At 39.7% G+C, this 20293-nt stretch overlaps 1 protein-coding gene across 1 annotated transcript in view; it reads left to right on the top strand.

Annotated features, from left to right (window-relative positions):
• UBE4B (ubiquitination factor E4B) overlaps nt 1-20293 on the top strand; it is a 124576-nt gene that overhangs the window by 1083 nt on the left and 103200 nt on the right.

Here is a 20293-nt window from a genome sequence, read left to right as displayed (position 1 = left end):
ATGTGGGTGAGAGACTGCATTGTGGTAGTTACAGGTGTGTGAGCCTTAGAATGCTGAGTGTGAGACTGGTGTGTGGTCGTTATAGCTGTGTGTGTGTGAGATTGTGAGTGTGATAGTTTTGTGTCTACATATAGGAGATTGTGATATATAGTTGTGTGTGTGTGAGATGTGTGTTGTGTTGTGAGTTTATAAGTATGGAATGTGTGAGACTGATAGAGTGTGTATGTGGGAGCCTGTGTGTGTGTGTGTGTGTGTGCAGGGGGGCATTGCCCCAGCTGCTGACCAGACCCATTTGGGCGCCAGTTTCCCAGCGGGTGGCCTGGCTGAGTCTCTAACAGGAGACATGGAAGACTCCCAGTGTGGGCCCTCTCACCCCCCTCCTTTTTCTCTCCCTCTCCTTGGCTGGGCCTCATTTACTTGTGGGGGTCTGGGATGGGTCTGGATGAGCGGGGGAGGCTGGGGCTGAACTCACCTCAGCCCCCTGAAGGGATCTTCTCCAAAGGCCTTCCCCCAGGCCCCCCATCCAGCAGCTCAGGTCCTGGTTGCCCCCCTGACCCCTGGGAGAGACCTGACTTCAGGCCCCCGCCTTTCGGGAAGCCTTTTCTTTAGGACTTGCCGTCCCCTCTCTAGTGCTACTTTTCCCCCTCTTCATTTCTGTTTCCTTTCAGACTGCTGTGCATTTCTTGCTGGGGTAGAGATGGTGCTGTGCAGAGACCCTTGGGGTCCAGAGAGTTCTGGATCTGGCGTGTGTGGGACCCTGGCCAAGTTGCTTAAGCTCTTTTTTCTTTATCCTCAACTTAACCTCAATTTCTTTACTTGTTCGATGGAAATATTTCACATAGTGCTTACCTTACCGGGTTCTTGTGAGGATCTGGTGAGAGAAGATGAGTAAAGAATTTAAAAATTATTTGCTTTTCAGTTATTCCTATTGTTCTCTAAAAGGAATTCCAGCTTTTTGGAGATGATTTTCATAGAGCAGGGCTGATGCCTTCAGATGGTTTGTAGAGAACACGCCACACGGTGAATGGGAAATAGTAGTAAACCTCCAGGTCGTTGTGTCAGGGTTTGGCGTGACCGTGCTCCACAGTGGTCAGTGGCTTTGCTTAGGGGTAGGGCAGGTGTCAGGCTGGGAAAATGGGCTGCGGTCCCTGGGCCGCCGGGGCCCCAGACCTTTCAGACAGGCCATTTGGGGAGCGGCGGCCTCCTCCTGGAGGAGCTCAGCCCTGGTCAGCGTGGCCACCCAGCCCTCTGCCCCCGTGCCCAAGAATGGGCTCCCAGTTCTTTGCTGCCCCTTCCTCCAGTCTCTTCTCTAGATCCAAGGGAGGCTGGCCTTTCCTTTGCCCCATGGGGAAACTTTGGTGCTTTGGTATTTGGATCCGATTGACATTTGGTAGTGGCCTTCTCTGGGCAAGGTCCTGAGGACAACAAGACAGTGATGGAGCCCTCCTTGTCTTCCATTCTTCTCAGAGGAAGCAGCCCTTACAGGTTTTTCATCTTCTCTTTCGATCAGGCTGTTAGATCAACTCTTCAAAGCCAGTGATGGCTTTTCTAGGTGATCCTACCTGCATTACATAATATCCGTTTGGTAGTTGGATGCTTTTAAAGTGAAGAAATTTTATGGAAGCTTTAATTTTTTCCTAAATTTCCATATGCACATATAATTTTTATAGCATCATTTCTGACATATTGCTCCTCCATCTCACCTACCAAGAAAGCTGTCCTTAATAACAAGGAAGAAAGGCAGTGTTAGATGAGCAGCACCTGGCATGTAGTGGGTGCTTAATAAATGTTGATAGATTGAAGGGAGAAGAGAAAAAGAGGAGTTTAAGCAGCCCCCCCCAGTCTGCCAGAGCCTGCAGGGTGGTATACCCTGGAGGGGGGAGAGATGCACTTTTGGGCCACTTTCAGGCCTGAGCTGGCCACTTACAAACACCCAGCCCGCCACAGCAGACTCGCTGAAGTGATTCTGTGCCCTCTTCCTGGTCCTGCTGACCAGAGTGTGGAACACCTCCTGGGAGGGGCCTAGTGCTTTTCTAGTCTCCCTGCCTCGGCCCATCACCTTGGCCAAGCCCTTCACCTTCCTCAGCTTCAGTCTCTTTGTGAAATGAAGCTGAACTTGATGAGCTTTGAGATCTCTTCTACCTCTAGATCTGTGACCTCAGGCTCATTTCTCTTGGTGCAGGGATAGGGTGGGGGGGAGAGGAAGTGAGCAGTCAGGAAGGACTTCAGATCCCACCTCACACCCGCCTACATTTTATGACCTTGGACAAACCAGTTTTCATTGGTAAATTAAGGAGTTGGACTAGATGGCCCCCTCAGGTCCATTCCAGCTCTAAACCTGTGACTTCAGGATCTTGTTCCACACTGCTGACCATTCCACAGCTTATAGGCATCTACCTTGTTTGAATTCTTTGCTTCTGCAAAAAATACTGTTATCACTCCATCAATCAGCTTCTAAGTGCTAGGGATACAGAAAGACAAAAGGCAATCCCTATTCCCAAGGAATTTGCAATCTAAAGAAGATAGCATTCCGACTTAGAAAATTAGCTAAATATCCGGATAAATTGGAAATTAACCTAGGGAAGGTACTAGAATTAAGCGAGATTAGGGGGAGAGGAAAAACATTCTGTAAAACATTTTAGTTATAAATATTTTATTGTGTGTGGGAATTTTCTGCCTTTAAACTGGTAACAATGTGGATACAGCTCTGGCCTGGGGTCAGGAAGACCTGAGTTTGAACCCACCCTTGGACATTTAATAGCTGTGTGATCATGGGCAAGTAATCTGTTTACCTTAGTTTCCTCATCTGGAAAAGGGAGATTATAATAAGACCTCCCTCCTATGATGCTTGGGAGGATCAGATAATATATGTTAAGGCCTCAGCACTGTACTTGACACATAGTAAGTACTATATAAGTGTTATTGTTATTATTGTTAGAAGCAGTTAGTACAGTATCTGGCACATAAGTAAAGTGTTTGTTCTCTTCCCTTTTCTTCACATAATTGCAAATAGCTTTCCATAATGGTTGAAAAGTTCACAACTCCACCAGCAATATATTGATATTCTTTGCTTTCCACAAGTCTTCCAACATATCCCTCTTCCTTTTGTTAGATGGCAACTAGGGCTGAGATATAAAGTCCAGAGAGTATGGAGTGGGGCTGAGAGAGAAGTGAGTTTGAGGCTCTTTACTTTGATAAGGTGATTGAATGCACCCCTTTGCTCTTTTGCTTTTCCTTGATGCCTCGTAAATTTTGTTCCAGCCTCTCATTTTCTTTTTTGAATCTTTCAATGTATTTACTTATATTTGTTTTTCATATGCAAGAAATTGTTGGCTTTTTTTTTCTAACCATTACATTATTCTGTTCTTTTATCAGGTTGTTTAATTCATTCCTAGTTAATGCTTTAAATTTTCATTTTAATTCTGAATATAAACATAAACTAAAACAATTTTCACAGATATAGTAGATCAGAAATAGAGAACTGTACACAAAAATGTGAATATTATTATGTACAGCTTATATTTCTTTAAAATAAATTCTTCTAAAAAAATACTAGAATACTTTGCCATTTCCTATTCCAGCTCATTTTACAGGTGAAGAAATTGAGTTAAGCAGGGCGAAGTGACTTGTCCATGGCTAGTACATCTTTGAGCCATATTTGAACTGAGGGACATGAGTTTGATTCCAGGCCTGGCAATCTATCCACTGGTTCACTTGGCTGCCTTGAGCGGGGAGTTCCCTACATGGATACAATTTCATGAGTCTGGACCATAGAGACAAAAGAGCAACATAATTGCTAAAATGAATTTTCCCTTTTTAATGTCACTTCTTTTTTCAAGAACCTATTGTTATCTAATGCTTAACCATTTTGGTGTGGAAAGAAATGACTTCTTCAACTTTTAAAAAATTTTTATTGTATAGCATTATTAATTCTAAGATGTATTATGCTAATGTCACATCTCTTGGATTGTAGTCTTTTTCAGGCCAGGGCATACATTATATTTCTTATGTTCTCCAGTTTCTGGCATAGTTGAATCAATAAGCATTTATTAAATGCTTACTATATGCCCAGGCACTGTGTTACATATACAGTATACATAGTCAGTACTTAATAAATATGTATGGATGTTCAAAGAGGACTAGCACCTCTGATAGAAGAGCCTCCTTTGCTGTCCAGGGTTTCATTCAACTCTCACCTATGGCTCCAGGAAACTGTAGCATGCATAGTGGTCAGGGCCCAATAAATGGTTTTGGTAGACAAGCTAAACTAGGTTGAGGATAACCAATAGGCCACAGAGGGTGAGCTAGGGGGATGTCTGCTCCAAGTGCATGAAGACTTCCCTTGGGGTAATGAACAGATGAGAACAGTTTGTTCCAACACCATGTGGGAGGCTGAAACAAGCTCTGAGGAGCACTGAGAGCTTGGTCAGACATCACAGATAGTAAGGTCATCTGTCCACTGTATCCCAGGCTGTTGGCAATCATCCTGGGCTTCGAAGGACTTTGGTTACTGGGCTTCAATGAATTGGGAAGAGAGAGTGAGAGTGACAACTTTGCAATTCTGCCTCACTTAAATCTAATTCACCCGGGAGTCCAGACATTTTAAACTGATGTCATTGCTCCTATTCAAAAATAAAGGACAGACAACAACATATTTGCCAGTTTGCTCAGTAGGAAGTGAATCAAATGATTTTGATTTACATTTCTCTTCTTAGTGATTTGGACTAATCTTTCACATATTTGTGAATTGTTTGTATCCTTTTTTCTTTCATATATAAATTTATCAGAGATAATTAATGCAAATATATATTTTTATTCAAATTACATTTTTGTCATTGCTAAATTGTTCTAATTTAGAAAATTTGATTTTTTTTAAAGTTAATATTTATTTTAAATAATTACAGGAAAAAGTGAGTAGTATCACATAATTCTGGAAATGGATTGAGGACAAGCTAGGTTCAGAGTCTACCACTGACTTTTTTTTGTGACCAGGGACAAACAATAATTTCTCTGGGTCAGAGTTTCCTGAATTGTGAAAGACAAAACAAAACAGCATAATAATACCTGTATCACTTAACCTCCTAGGTAATAACGCCTCATTATTAAGAGGTTCAAGAATGTAAGATCTCTGTAAGTTCTAAAACACAGACTAATTGTTATCTATTATTATCTTCTAACAGTTGTTTCTGCAGTTCGGGAAGTTGTACTAAAAACATGGGCAATGATGAGAGGAAGGGAGGCCAACAAATACGTTTTGTAATGATTAGAGTACTAAAGCAGCCGGAGAAATTTAGAATCACAAGTATGCTGATATAAATTTGCCTCAGCAAAATATTAAGGAAAAATGACTTCAGGATTATTTGTTACTAAACAGAACTTAGAAATGACATTTCAAATACTTTTTTCTAATTAAAAAAAAAAACTTAATGATTTTTGGGTAGAAGTCTTCTAAATCTGGGGACTGGAATCTGGTACCTGCATATGAGATGCTTAAAGCTTCTGTTGTGCCATAGATTATTTGTCTTTTGATGGAAATTTGGTGTATTTTGGTCATGGTAGTATTTGGCATTGTGCTGGTTCTCAGTAATACAGTTAGTCAGTACTTGCAAATTCCTTCTAAATAGAGGACTGCACAGTACTGTGATATTCTGATATATCAGGTACAGGAGAATAGAGCATCTGATAAAGATGCTCGTTATTCTTTTGGAAAAGATGGTAAGAAGAGAGAGGCTGGACTAGGGCCCTTACATGGATCCAGAAGCTAGTGAATGACTGGACTCTGAAGGGCCTCTGGTTTGGTGTCAATGTGCTTGGATCTGGGCTGGGACCCTTGGCTGATTGGACAAGAGCAGTCTGTTCTCAGAGACTCCCATTCCCAATGGCGGAAACAGGGGAGGTTTCACCTGCAGTTTAAATGGCGACATCTCATGGTGGAGAGGCAAAGCAGATGGCCATGCCTCTAAAATGTTAATGTCATTTTCATTGATAAAATAATATCAATCAGTAAGCATTTATTAAGAATATATTGTGCCTGTTACTGTGCTAAGATGGGGCGGGGAGAGATACAAAGAAAGGCAAAAAATAGCCTCTGTTTTCAGGGAATTTAGAATCAGGGGAGGCAACATGGAAATAAATATGCAAAGTAAGCTATGATAGGATAAATAAGCCACAGTATGAGTGGGAAGGCCCTGGAGTTTAAGGAGGGGGTTGGGGAAGATTTCCTGAAGAAGGTAGGGTTTTTAGTCAGAACTTCATGGAGTAGAGATTGAGAAGGGTGAGCCTTCCAGGCTTGAGGGACAGCTAGAGAACATATCCAGAACCCAGAAGTGGAGGGTCTTGTTCATGGAATAGCCAGGAGGCCAGGGTCATTGGATAGAAAAGCATCGTAAAATGTGGGAAGACTGGAAAAGGGAGAAAGGGGCTAGTTTCTGAAGGCTATAGATATCTGCAGAGCACTTTGTATTTCTTTCTGGAGATGAGAGGGATTCACTGGAGTGTATTTTGTCTTGGGTTGACGTGGTCACTGCTTTAGGAGAATCACTTTAATGACTTATTGGAGAATAGATTGGAGTGAAGTGAGAATTGAGGAAACAGCCTCTAGCATATCAGTTTCTGATGCTGAGCCTTTTGAGAGTCGAGGACTTTGGTGGCTCAAACTTTTCTGGATCTTCAAGGACGAGAGCTGGATCACTTGTAGGGGCCATTGCTGGCGTGGCTCCGAGGGAGCTACTTTCCAAGATGATTGCTGGGCACAGGGCTGGAAACAGTGCTTTCCCCAAGATTCTTGGGTTCAGTTATTTGGGCTGTCACCATTGAGGTTTGAGAGAAGATGATGGTCCAGGATTCTGGTGATGGTTTGACCTGCCTGGCCCATGCTGCCTCCTAGTATGATAAGAGGGAATCATGGCTAGGTAGCAGTTCATCTAACAAAGCTTTGGGCTACAGAGCCCATTCAATCAGTGACCGATGTGATATAATGCTGAGAAAGTAAATGCAAAGTCTGAAATGAAGGGAATCTGTAAAATCATAATTTAACAATGTGAAAGTGTGAGAATACTGTTGAATATCAAGATAAGAAAGGTCTTAGCCAACACTAGACCATTGAATTGTAAACATTTTGTGATGGGGTTTCTTGGCATCCAATTTTCACTCTTAAGTTTCATACTTTCTGCCTCTGGTACAAATGTTTAATGTCATTCTATTCATAGAGACATTGTGAGAGAATGTATGTGAACATACTTTGAAATGGTAGAACACTGCTTTTATAAGGGCGGGTGTAGCATATCCATGGTGAATTAATTGCTATAGAGAGTAACTAAGGTTGGTCGCTGTAGAAATTCTGCTCAGTTAGCATCTTAACCGACCCTGAGTTTCATATACTACATTCTTATCTTTCACATTCCATGGCAATGGTATTGCAATAGCTACACTGTGTACTTAAACCTGTTGTCCCAGGGATGGTGAGGGATTTGCACTGATTCCCTGTATTCTCTTCCCCAATCTGTCTTTCCTTCAGAACTTGGGTGGATCTGTGATCTCATCAGAGAAGGTATTCTCCCTCCTAGAATCTTTATCCATATCTTTATCTCTTGCCTACAAAATCCTCTTAACATGTTTCTTGTAGCCTGATGAGTAAAGCTATGTGCATGTAATATCTTATTCCCAGCATCTAGCAGGTTTGCCTTATGCTGTAGTCTATTATCCTTGATGAAATCTTTACTACTGCTTCTTGTATGGCAGATAGCTAGTGTGTTCCAGCTTGGTTGTGCCCACCTTGAAACTTTACCTGGGCTTTTAAGTCACATGAGATTGTCTGGTATTTTGTGATTTGAAATCATTTATTGTCAGAATATTGATGTGAAAATGATAGATTTTTGTATTAGGAAGCAGTCTGACATCAGTGAAAGAACTGAACTGTGTTTTATTTCCCCCAATTTTATGTAAAGAGTTTTTTTTTTCATTTTCTTTTTTTTTATAATTATAAAAATTTTTTTTGACAGTATATATGCATGAGTAATTTTTTTTTTATAACATTATCCCTTGTATTCATTTTTCCAAATTATCCCTTCCCTCTCCTTACTCCTTCCCCTAGATGACAGGCAATCCCATACGTTTTACATGTGGTACACTATAACCTAGATACAATATATGTGTGTAAATCCAATTGTCTTGTTGCACGTTGAGGTATAAGTAACCTGGGTAGATAGACAGTAGTGCTCACAATTTACATTCACTTCCCAGTGTTCCTTCTCTGGGTGTAGTTGTTTCTGTCCATCATTGATCAACTGGAAGTGAGTTGGATCTTCTTTATGTTGAAGATATCCACTTCCATTAGAATTCATCTTCATACAGCATTGAAGTGTACAGCGATCTTCTGGTTCTATTCATTTCACTCAGCATCAGTTGATATAAGGTAAAGACAGTTCTTAACATTCATTTATAACAATTTTGAGTTCCAAATTCTTTTTCCTCTTTCCCCTGCATTGGATAAGTTGATATGGGTTATACTTGCACAGCAGTTTTTGGGTTTTTTTAGGTTTGTTTAAAATTTTTTTTTTCTTTTAATAAAACATACAGAATCCACCAAATAATCCCTGTAAACAGTTAAGCAAAAAACCTAGCCAGTGTTTACCGATGGTTTCTATGGCACTCCTGTCCGATTTTGTTATTCTTGTTTCTTAAAAGAAAGGCTGGGCATCTTTAACAGTTTTTAAAAATAAGTTTTAGTGAAGCCTTTTGTTTTTACATCATTCATTCTGGACATCTTTCTTCCATTCTGCCAAAACTGAAGCCTCCTTTGTAACAAAGAAATACAGTTAAGCAGAACCACCTGGATGCAGTGACTCTCAAGACTATGGAGACACATTCTGTCTTTGGCATCTCCTGCTCCCCTGCTAGCAGTGGTTGATTGTTTGGTTTCATTGTCTCTTTCCTCAAACCTTCATTGGTTTTCCGATCACTCAGAATTATGCTTTTTTTTTTTTTTTTTTTTTTTTGAGATATTGAATATAAAAAAAGCAAGAATATATTTTGCTTCTGTTTATTTTATTCTGCATCAGTTCATATAAATCTTGCTATGTTTTCTTTAAGTAAGAAATGACAAAAGATGACAAAATTATTTGATACCTATCATGTGCTATTTGCTGTGCCTGGTGCTAAGGTATCAAGACACAAACAATAACTCTGTCCTTAAGGAACTTATCTTTTAGTGGGGGGGCAGAAGGGAATAGAGGATGTGGACACGGATAAAAGTGTTAATTTCATATTCCATCATATTAATTTACTAAAGCTTTCTTTCCTGCTATTCTCCAGAAAAAGTATTACTACAAATAAGTTGTTTTATGTAGGCCCTTTATATCTCCATCTGTTAAGTTAGCATCCTGACCGACCCTGTGTTTCACATACTACATTGCTAAAAATGAAGCCTCCTTTGTAACAAAGAAATACAGTTAAGCAGAACTACATATCGAAATAGCTACACTGTGTACTTAGACCTGTTGTCCTAGGGATGGTAAGGTTGATGATATATTTGCTCTGGAATGGGATTATTGAGTCTTGATATCCAGAATAGTCAGAGCAATTTACAATGTGCCTGTCTTCATCCAAGCTTCCAGCACTCACTGATTTTTGTGATCTTTGCTAATTATGGTGCATGAAGTGAACCTGAAGTCTTACACTTAACCAGAGCAGTCCCAACGTTGTCCACAATCTTTAACTTCAGTCTTACTGCTTTTTGTTATTTTCCTTTACATAAATTCTTTTGGACCTGCTTTTTTCCTTCTGTACAACTTTGTATAAGTCTACCCATTTCTTTGAATTCTTATTCATTCTTTCTTAAGATGGTAGCATATTCAAGTTCATATAACACAATTTACTCAGCTATTTCCCAATCATGGGGCACAGGGTTTGTTTCCTTTTTTTTTGGCTGTTGCAATTAATTCAGTTATATAAATATTTTTGTAAATTATAAGTTCATAGGCTATAAATCCAAAGTTTTATAGATAGCAGTATTATGACTGGTAATAAATAATTTTGAATTACTTTATCATTCAACACTCTAATGAATGTTTTTAAGATTTTATTTTTTAGCAGGTATTTTATTTCAAATTAACAAGCATTTTTTTTTCTCCTTTCTATCCCCTCCTAATTAAGAAAAAAAAGAGAGAAGCAAAACCTTTACAACAAATATGCATGGTGAAGCAAAATTAATTTCTACCTTGGCTGTGAGTCAGTCATTAAGCGTTTATTGAGTGTCTGCTGTATACCAGACATTGAGTTGAACATTAAGGACATAAAGACAGACAAGAATAAAAACAGCCCCTGCTCTCAAGAAGCTCACAATTTGATGGGGGCAATGGCATGCAAAGAAATATTTACAAATATGGACAAGATAAATTGTATAGAATCACCAAGGGGAGATACCAGCATTATAATGGGCATTGGGAAAGGTTTTCTATAAAAGGCAGGGTTTAAACTGATTTGAAGGTGCTGGGAGAGGGCAAGAGAGAGAAATGAAAACATTGCAGTAGTGCTAAGAAGCCAGAGAAGATTGCTAGAGTCAGAAGAGGATTGGGAATAGTTTTTCTTTTGTCCACAGATCAAACAAATTGTGAATTTTGAATTTATTAATACTATAATGACTTTGTACTAGTGTCTGTGTATACCAGATCAATATTTATAAACCACTTTTTGGCTTTGGTTTTTCTCCTCTTCTCCTCCTCCCCCCCATTTCAAATTTTAAAATACCTTTTTTTCCTTTCAAGTTAGAGTTGAAATGACATAGGGAAGTAGGTCAGTTTGGTAAATGAAAAAGGTAGTGATCTTGGGGAAGACTTGAATTCAGGTCCTGGCTTGGATGTTTTCTTAGCTTTGTGATTTAATTTGTCATTTAAAGTGCTCAACTTTCCTCATCAATAAAATGAATACAGTCATTTATATGACCTGCTTCAGAGTTTTTGCAAGCACACTGCTTTGTAAACCTTGAAGAGCTACTATTTTTCATGATGCTTGATACAAAGGTAGATGTAGATATTCTCATTCATAGATTTTCTAGAATCAGAATTAAAAGGGTTATTACATTTTTTAAAAATTGTGAACTTGAAAAATACTAAAAAAATTTTTTCATAAACAAAGAACAGAAAAACTCCTGTATACAAAACTGTGAAATCCCTATTATGTACAGCAGTTGTTTTTTTTTTTAAACTGGGTGATGACCTGACCTGCTTCTGAATTAGACTTAAATGAGGAAGAGCTGTACACAATTGTCAGCCTCATTCTCTTCTCCAGAAGACAGAATTTCTATCTTGCCTATGACAGTGATTAAACATTTATTTAGTGTCTGCTGTATACCACAGGAGTATCCACACTGCCTTGTGTCTGAGTCTGTGTACCCTTCTGAACTTCTGTGTATGTTTAAATATTTCACTGATAGTCTTTTTTTTTATTTTTAACCTTTGCCCTTCTTTGTAATTCTCCCTCCCTCCCCCCCCAAAACAAAATAAAACAAAAAACTTTCTCTTGTAATAAGTAAATCTCAAATAAAGCAAAGTAGATGCATTTATTTTAAATTACTTCAGAGGACCTTTTCTCTACCTGGTTCTTGCTCAGTGTCATTCCTGTTTCATCTATAATAAATGATCCTCCAGCTTCTGCTTTAGGAGGTGACAGAGAGCTCTTTGTGTTCCAAGGGAGTCTGTTCTTCTCTGGGATCTAGCTGCTGCCAATTTTTTCTGTATGTTGCGCTGAAATCTGTCTCCGTGCAGCTTCTACTTGTTCTTCCTAGTACTGTCCCCTGGGGCCGAGGAGCCTGCTGAGGAGCCTGTCTAGTCCTCTCTTTTGTCTGCCAGCTCTTCATAAATTATAGTATTTTTCTCATATCCCATCATGGGGCTTCTCGCTTTTGGGCTAAGCCCATTTCACTCTGCTCAGCTGGTTCTTAAATAATGTGGATTTGAGTTTCTTCATCATCTTGATGACTGTCCTCTGGACACTGTCCATAGTCTCATAGATTTAGAGCTGAATAAGACCTTGGAGACCATTTACTCCAATCCCCTCCTTTTAAAGATGAGAAAACCCATGAGGGGAAAGGAAGGACTTGCCAAAAGATCTCCATCAATCTCCCCTCTTTACCACACTGCCACCCCCTGAAGTATTTAGAACATAAGGGCCAGAGGTGGTCCGAACACAGCAGAGCAGCTGAAGTTCTCCCACCTCCCTGAATCAGGGCTCAGCCTTTGCTAATGCAACTAAACATCACGTTGACTCTTTGTCTGCTGCATCACATTGCTGACTCATACTGAGTCATAGCATTTCAGCATTTGAAAGGACTGCCAAGGTCATCCAGTCCAAAACATACCTGAATAATGAATCTCACCTAGAGACGATGTTCCCCCAGAATGATTGTGCATCCTCTCCTTGAAGATCAACACAACTTCCAAAGCAGCCCATTCAATCTTGGACAGCTTGAATTATTAGCAAGTTTTTATATATGTGGAGCCAAAATCTGCCTTGATTTGTCCTTTTGAGCCAAGCATAACAACCTAAGTCCTCTTCACTTTGATTCTTAAAGACAGACTTTCAAGTTAAATGTCTTCCTGGGACACAGTACTATACCCCAAGATTGTAATCCCCCACCTCCTTCTCCACATTGGATGAGCACCACCCTGTTGCCAGTTGCCCCAGTTCACAACCTTGTTATCTTCCCTCCCACTTATCCTACATAACCAGTTTGTTGTTTTTTTTCCTTCTTGCTGTCTGTGATATACATCCTCTTTTCTTTACTCCCACAGGAGGCATCCTAATGTAGGCCCTTACTGCTTCATACCTGAATGTTGCAATAAGCTGCTTGTAGATCTGCCTGCCCTAAATTTTTCCCCACTTGGTCCATCCTCTACTCAGCTGTCAGTGTTCTTAAAAGCATATGTGTCTGTCATTCCTGTCCCCCATTTAATAAACTCCAGAGGTTCCCTTAAAGATCCAATATAAAATCCCATTTGACTTTTAAAACCCTTCCTAACTCAACTTCTTATATTTGGCAATCTGCTTCACCCTAAGGGCTTCAAGTATCACCTTTTGTACATTACTATCAAATCAGATCTGTATTTCTAGACCAGATCTCCCTTCTGAGTTCTTTATTAGAGTTCCTGCTGCTCTGGGGTCATCTCGACCTGGATATTCTGAATTTGAAATTTGTCAGAAACTGACGTTCTTCTCTTCCCTCCTCTAGTCCACTGCTTTTTCTTCTCTTATTTTTCACTGTCATACCACTCTTGATTCAAGCTCTTCCATTAGTAACTTTGGGTCTTTCTTGGATTCTTCTTTCTTCCTTAACCCTTGTCTAGTCAGTTCCTGTTACCTACCAGTTGCTGTTCTGAATTATGTGAATTGTGTGCAATTATTGAATCTACTCGCTCTTATTGTTCCTGGTACTTCTCTAGTATGCCATTGAAACCATCTGCCTCCACTATTGCCGTAATCTAATATTCTTTACTGTTTTCCCCTCTTCCGACCTTCATACAGTTATCAGAATCATCTTTATGTAGATCGTCAGTGATGTGCTAATTACTTGGGACAAGCAATAATTTTGAAATGTTTTCATTTTGTGATAGCATTTGTTGACATGTGGGTATTCCTGCTGACACTAGGCTTACTCAGGAGCATCTGACCTTGACCACTTGGTCAAGGAGATGGTTTTTCTGACGTCAATTAGTCCTCTGTCAGTTGAGTGCTAGTTTTTGTACCATATACCATCCCCCCCAGCTGACTTACTTTCTGTTTTTGTGAACTTCTCTGGGATGACTTACTTCCTATCTCATCCCTGGAACATTCCTGTGAAAATACTGGTCCCCTTTTCCCATTGGTGAATTCCTCCTGTGGCCTTCCTATTTGAGCCAGGCTGGGCTAGCCATGCTCCTCCACTCCTCTCCCAGTTGTGCTTTTGACTCCATGGACTTTGCCCCTGTTCCTGCTACCTGCCCCCAGCCTTTTAGTTCCCTTCTATCTGTTGTCTTCTGTCATTTGAATGAAAGTTCACCAAAGGCAACAACTGTATTTGTAATGCCCCAATTTAACACTGTGTCTGGCACTTGGTAAACTTTTAGCAAAGTTTGTTTGTGTGCTTGGTGTACATATTTGTTTTATTGTTCTTTTGTTTTTAATACTTTGGTTTTTAAGAGCAAATATTATCTCAAGGAAATGTGCAAAGATTATAGCTCTTAAAGAAGGACTTTCAGAGATATTGGAACCACTGCTGTCATGAGGAAGGAGCAGTTTTATCAAAGCCCAAAGGAAAGAATAAAACAAAGTGATAAGATTTGAGAAGCAAAAAACACTAATTAACCTTTAGAAAATAAGCACAAACCTTCAGAAGGCCCTGGCAGCTGAAATAGCTGTTACTGATTCCTCTGGTATTGGTATGGACTTCTTGATGTTGGAAGAACAAAGCTTAAGGCCAGTAAAAACACATCCAGCTGCTTTTTTTTTTTTTTTTTTTTTAACCATGTCAGATATTATACAGGTTAAGGAATTTACTCAAGAGATGGAGATGAACCCTAATATAAACACTGTTAGAAAACTAAGAACTGTAATCATAGATAGACTTATAAAACTGAAGCTAGTACAGTCCTTCCCCACCCCTTAATGTCTTTTTCTTTGATATCATCACATCAGAATCCAGTCATATCTACATCCTCTGTCCATGAATACCCCTATAACTGCCCCATAGCAGATATAGTTCTCAAGAGATATCATTTTTCCACCTAGGGATGTAAACAGTTGAACCTTTAAAATCTGTTTACCTTTCTATTTTTCTCTTTGAGTCCTGTGTTTGAAGATCAAATTTTCTTTTTAGTTCTGTTTTTTTTTTTTTTTTTCAGTAGGAATGATTGAAAGTCTCTTAAATTCATTGAAAATCCTTCTACTCCCCTTAAAGATCTTGCTCAGTCTCACTGGGTAATTCTTGGTTGTAACCCCAGGTCCTTTGCCTTCCATTGTATTATAAAAGCTGCTAGATCCTGGGTAATCCTGACTTGCTCCTTGATTCTTGAATGGTTTTTATCTGGCACCTTGCAGTATTTTTTCCTTGAGATTATAGTTCTGGAGTTTTGCAGCAATGTAACTTGAGGTTTTCCTTGTGGAGTCTCTTTCCAGAGGTGATCCATGAATTTTTTCAATGGCTATTTCAGGGCAGTTTTCATCAATTGAATGTTATACAGGGTGGTTTTTTAGTTGTGACCTTCAGGTGAACCAGTAATTTTAAAATTGTCTCTCTTCTTCTTTTTTTTTTTTTTTCCCCCTGAGGCTGGGGTTAAGTGACTTGCCCAGGATCACACAGCTAGGAAGTGTTAAATGTGTGAGATCAGATTTGAACTCAGGTCCTCCTGAATTCAGGGCTGATGCTCTATCCACTGCGCCACCTAGCTGCCCCCAATTCTAGTTTTTAATGACTGATTTTCTTCAGTTACTTTTGAAACTCTTTGTCTTTTTGGTTAATTCTACTTTTCAAGGTGTTATTTTCTTCAGTGGTTGGTTGTTGGTTTTGTTTGTTTGTTCGGTTGTATTTGACCCGTTATTTTTTTAAGGAATTGTTTTCTTCAGTTTTTTTTTCTTCCTTTTCCAAGCTGTTCACTCCAACTTGCACACCTCGTTTCTTTTCATATTTTTTTCCTCTACCTCTCTTATTTGCTTTTTAAAATCTTTTATGAGTATTTCCAGGAAGCCTCTCTGGACTTTAGACCAATTCATATCACCCTTTGAAATTTCCTCTGTGGATATTTTGTCCTCGTCTGAGTTTTGTCTTCCCTTGTCACCATAGTAGTTTTCTGTCCTTAAAGTTCTTTTCTGTTTCTTGCTCATTTTTTTCCTTCTTTTTTAATTTCTTCTTTTGTGCTTCTTAAAGTCGAGCACTGCTCCTGGGGCAAAATGAGGCACTGTCCTTGGCTTTGAGCACAGAGGCCCCCTTGTGTTTGATGTATTGCTCACTGCAGTGGGTAGCCCTTAACCTGTTCTTTCCAGGAAACAGTCTTATTTCCCTAGCTGATGATTGGCCCTCTGAGTTGGGATTGAAGGCTGCTCCATTGATCTGCTCTGCTATGGGGCCAGGACTAAGGGTTTTAGTTGCTGATCTGCTTAATTAAGATCCTCTCACTGGCTTTTCAGACTCCCTTCTGAGCTGGGCTGAACATTCCTTTCACCCTAGTGAGAATGGCCTTGAAGTCTGTCTTTAACTGGAGAGTGGTTTCCATCAGACTATTCAGAGACTTGTTTTCATGTGGTTTTCGAGGGAAACTGGGAAAACTTGAACAACTTCCAGACTTCCCTCCGCCATCTTGGCTCTCTCTCTCTCCCTTTTCTCCTCCTCCCTCAGGTACATCCAGCTGAAACATTTTATGTGACACCTGTAGGGACAGGAATAGTGGAGGATTTATGGAGGATGTGAAATTTGGCTTGAAGGATGGGAAGTATTTCAGGCATAGAGAATGAAAGGTACTGAGGCAACAAATGAAGTTTTTGTTTTAGCAGAAGATCAGATTGGCTCGATCACACTACAGAGTGAATGAAGGGATTAGTAATTCACCAGCTCTTAGAATTAGGAAGACAAATTTAAAAATATTCCTGCCTTTAAGAAAATTTCTATTGCAAGGATAGCAACATTCACACATTTAGTTGAAATTGGAAGAGTGCATAGCCAATGTGTGAAAGACTTCCAATTTCAAACATAAATATTTTAATTTTAAAAATTTTAATCTGGAGGCAATCTGGGACCCACCGGACTTCTCAAATAGTGGAGGGCAATGGTTAGATCTTCATTTTAGGAATAACTGTGGAGATTAGAGAGCAGAAAGACAGGTAGAGACAGACAGTTCAGCATAGGTAAAGAACCTATGGTCTTGTGAGTAGAGATAAGGGAATTGCTGCAAGTGATATTCTGACTGGATTTGGCACCTGATCAGACTAGAGTGGTAAAAGAGATTAAGAAGATGCCAATGTTGTAAGTCTCAGTAACAAACTACAAGTAACATTTGAGTTGCCTTTGGGATATCTGGAAGATGTCCAACATGGCCTAGATGGATATGGAACTAGAGTGCAAGAAAAAGGTGATGGCTGGGCTAGTTAGATTTGGGAATCATGTTATTGGAGGTGATAAAACCAAGAGAGCTTACAGGAAATAACCTAAGATCTAGGTGTGCTGGATAGCCGCATGTTGAATGGTAATTCACAAAAGAGGCTGAAGTATTTGGACAGGGGAAAAAGAACCAGGAGAGAGCAGGGTCCGTTCTCCATAAAATGGAGAGAGAATTCTACAGTCCTACTCTGAGTTCCCCAACAGTGCTGTGGCAGTTGCATCGTAAGTTCTCAAGAGTTCTCTGGGAATTTATTTCATCTCAGCCAAGTTAATAGAAGTTATTCAGGGTAATTGGATACTGTCATAGCACCTTATTACTTGCATTCTCTCATTAATCATTTTTGTTTTATCCTCCCTTCCCAACCTAAAAAAGAAGGGCCATGTACAATACAGGAAAGGACACTAGATTTGGAGTCAACGAGATTGTTTGCCTCCTGGTTCTACTAATTATCGGTGTGACTTTAGCACATTCATCTTTCAGAGTTTTAGCTGTCAAATCCTTAAAATTAAGGGGCTGAATTTAAAGACATTCTAATGTACCTTAAGGGCAGTAGGTGGTGTACTGAAGAGAGTGCCTGGCCTGGAGTCTGAAAAACTCATCTTCTTGAGTTCAGATGTGGCCTCACACCTTACTAGCTGTGTAATCCTGGAGAAGTCACTTCTTGTTTACCTTAGTTTACTCAACTATCAGATGGACTAAAGAAGGAAATGGCAAACCACATCAGTATCTCTGCCAAGAAAACCTCAAATGGAGTCGTGAAGAGTTGGACGCAATTGAAAAATAACAAAAAGACCTTGAAACTAATTCTATGTAATGGGGGCTCAGTTGAAGTTGTGTAATACAGAGTTGTGGTGGTTTTAATCAGTGTCTTGTTCAACAAGAAGTGTGTGTAGGTAATGAATGAAAGAAGTGACCCAACACTGAAGGTTAGGGTCAGGCTCAGTTAGTGAAATGAAAAGGGAGCTCAGGACTCAAAAAGGATGGTATAGAGTTGAATTGGTTCACCAAAGGGTCAAGATGGCGTGGGAGAGAATCGATGGAGTAAGTGATGCAAGGGTATGGTATAGATGAAGAATAAAGTTTGGTAAGGGAAGACAGAAGGAGTAGTAGAAAGCCAAAAGATTATAGTCAGATTTTGAAGTTCTTGAACATGCTGGTGGTACATTTGTAGGTGATGGCAACATCAAAGGTATAACCATCTTTGTGTGTGGTTTGAGGTGGGTGGAGGAATAGGTCATGGGAAGTGAGTTGCGTGTTTTGAAGCAGAGCCAGTCTATATATTGAAGTCCACTAGGAAGAGGGTGGGTGACAGTTGAGGAATTTCAATTCCATTCAGTAGACATTTATTAAGCACTTATTATTTGCCAGCTAATGCAAGGCACTGGGGATACAAATAAAAAAAAGAAGATAATTCCTACTTTAAAGAAGTCTACAATCTAATGGGGGGGGAACATACAAAAAGGAAACTGGAAAATGGGGTATCTGGGAGATAAAGGTAGAGATGGAAATTGTAATGGAGAGAGAAAAGAGACAGCTTATGAGCTATTGTCACCTGGGAGTCTATAGAGAACAGTACTAGGATCTTGTTTGGATGGTAGAGATGAATATTATTGTTCTTGATGGAGGATAGATTACTGAGTGATGGAGGAATGAGGAGAACCTGGAATTGACTAGGGAACAAAGAGTATTCCAACTCCCCTGCCTTGACCAGTGAGCCCAGGGGAAAGAGGAAAGATTCAGTCAGTATGGAAAAAGAGCCAGAAAGGCTTTATCAAGAGGGAGCCAAGTTTCTGTAATGGCTAGAAGATGGGAGAGGAAAAAATTTTGTTGTTTCTGGAACAGACGTTCTGGATGGCATAGTGGAAGGGCTGGGTAGTGTTTGAGAGGAATGGGAATAAAGGATTACACATTTATTTTCACCAGCCTTTAATTGAAATAATTTCCTTCAACTAGGAATTTTTTAAAAGTGTGTAATTACAAGCAGGGACATCCAGGTTTCCTCATACTGCTGGAGGGGTGCAGGACACACAGAAAGTGAAGCACTCCTCATCTACTCAACTACCTCAGCCCACCCTACTTAAAGTAAGTGAAGAGGGGCTATGTGTAGACCAGTGGTCCTCAAACTTTTTAAATAGGGGGCCAGTTCATTGTCCCTCAGACTGTTGGAGGGCTGGACTATAGTAAAAACAAAAACTCACACTCTGTTTCTACCCCTCAGCCCATTTACCATAACCTGGCGGGCTGCATAAACGTCCTCAGCCCCCCGCATCTGGCCCGTAGTTTGAGAACCCCTGATCTAGACTTTAGAGATATGAACATGATTAGACTTTAAAAAACACATAGGCTTTAGAATGAGTGAAAAAAGGCCTTGATCAGTTTAATGCCTTTGAAATCTGTTGAGTGAACCAGACAGATTGACTGGTTGAGGGACTTGGTCATTCTCTGTGGGGCAGATATATAAGCCCAGGAATCAAGCTGGAAATTGTGTCTGGAGCAGCTTTGTGATAGAACCCCGTTATAGTCCCTGAAAAGGATTCTCTGGGGGGTGGTGGTGAGAGCAACAAGACTTAGTCTGTTCTCCCACCCATTGTCCAGAGATCCCAAGGAGGACTTAGCCTTTTTTTTTCACCACTTGAGCAGGGGCTGATTATGTTGGTGGCATCTGTAGGATGAGGGAGAAGTTGGTCTATTTATACAAAATGTTACTAACTTTAACAATGTAAATGTCTTGTGTTCATTTGCCCTCTCTTTGTGGTTTAGAGAGGTTTTGTTCCTGTTTCTATTTATTTTTTACATACTTGTAGTTACTGTGTATATTGTTTTGATACTGCTTCCCCTCTGATTCCACATATAGATTTAGTTACATTTATTTGTAGTAGATGGGGATAAATTCAATTCCATTATGTATATGTGCCACAAATTCAGTCAATCCTGAATTGTTGGACCACATAGGGAGTTTTCAATTTTTTTGCAATTTAAAATAATACTGTTTATATAAAATATTTTTGACCAAAGACTTCCCCCCCCCCCCTTTTAAGAACATCTTTAAGCTATAATCCTAGTTATGGAATTACTGAGGTAGGAAAATTGCTGACACTTTTTAAGTCTCGTTACATGTTAACATTTTTCTTTTTCAAGAAGATTGTACCAATTAACAGCTTCCCTATTCC

Source organism: Sminthopsis crassicaudata, chromosome 3 (genome assembly GCF_048593235.1).
Source record: "Sminthopsis crassicaudata isolate SCR6 chromosome 3, ASM4859323v1, whole genome shotgun sequence".
NCBI lineage: Eukaryota > Metazoa > Chordata > Mammalia > Dasyuromorphia > Dasyuridae > Sminthopsis > Sminthopsis crassicaudata.
The sequence above is the reverse complement of the archived record's forward strand: the minus strand, read 5'-3'. Positions and strand labels throughout refer to the sequence as shown.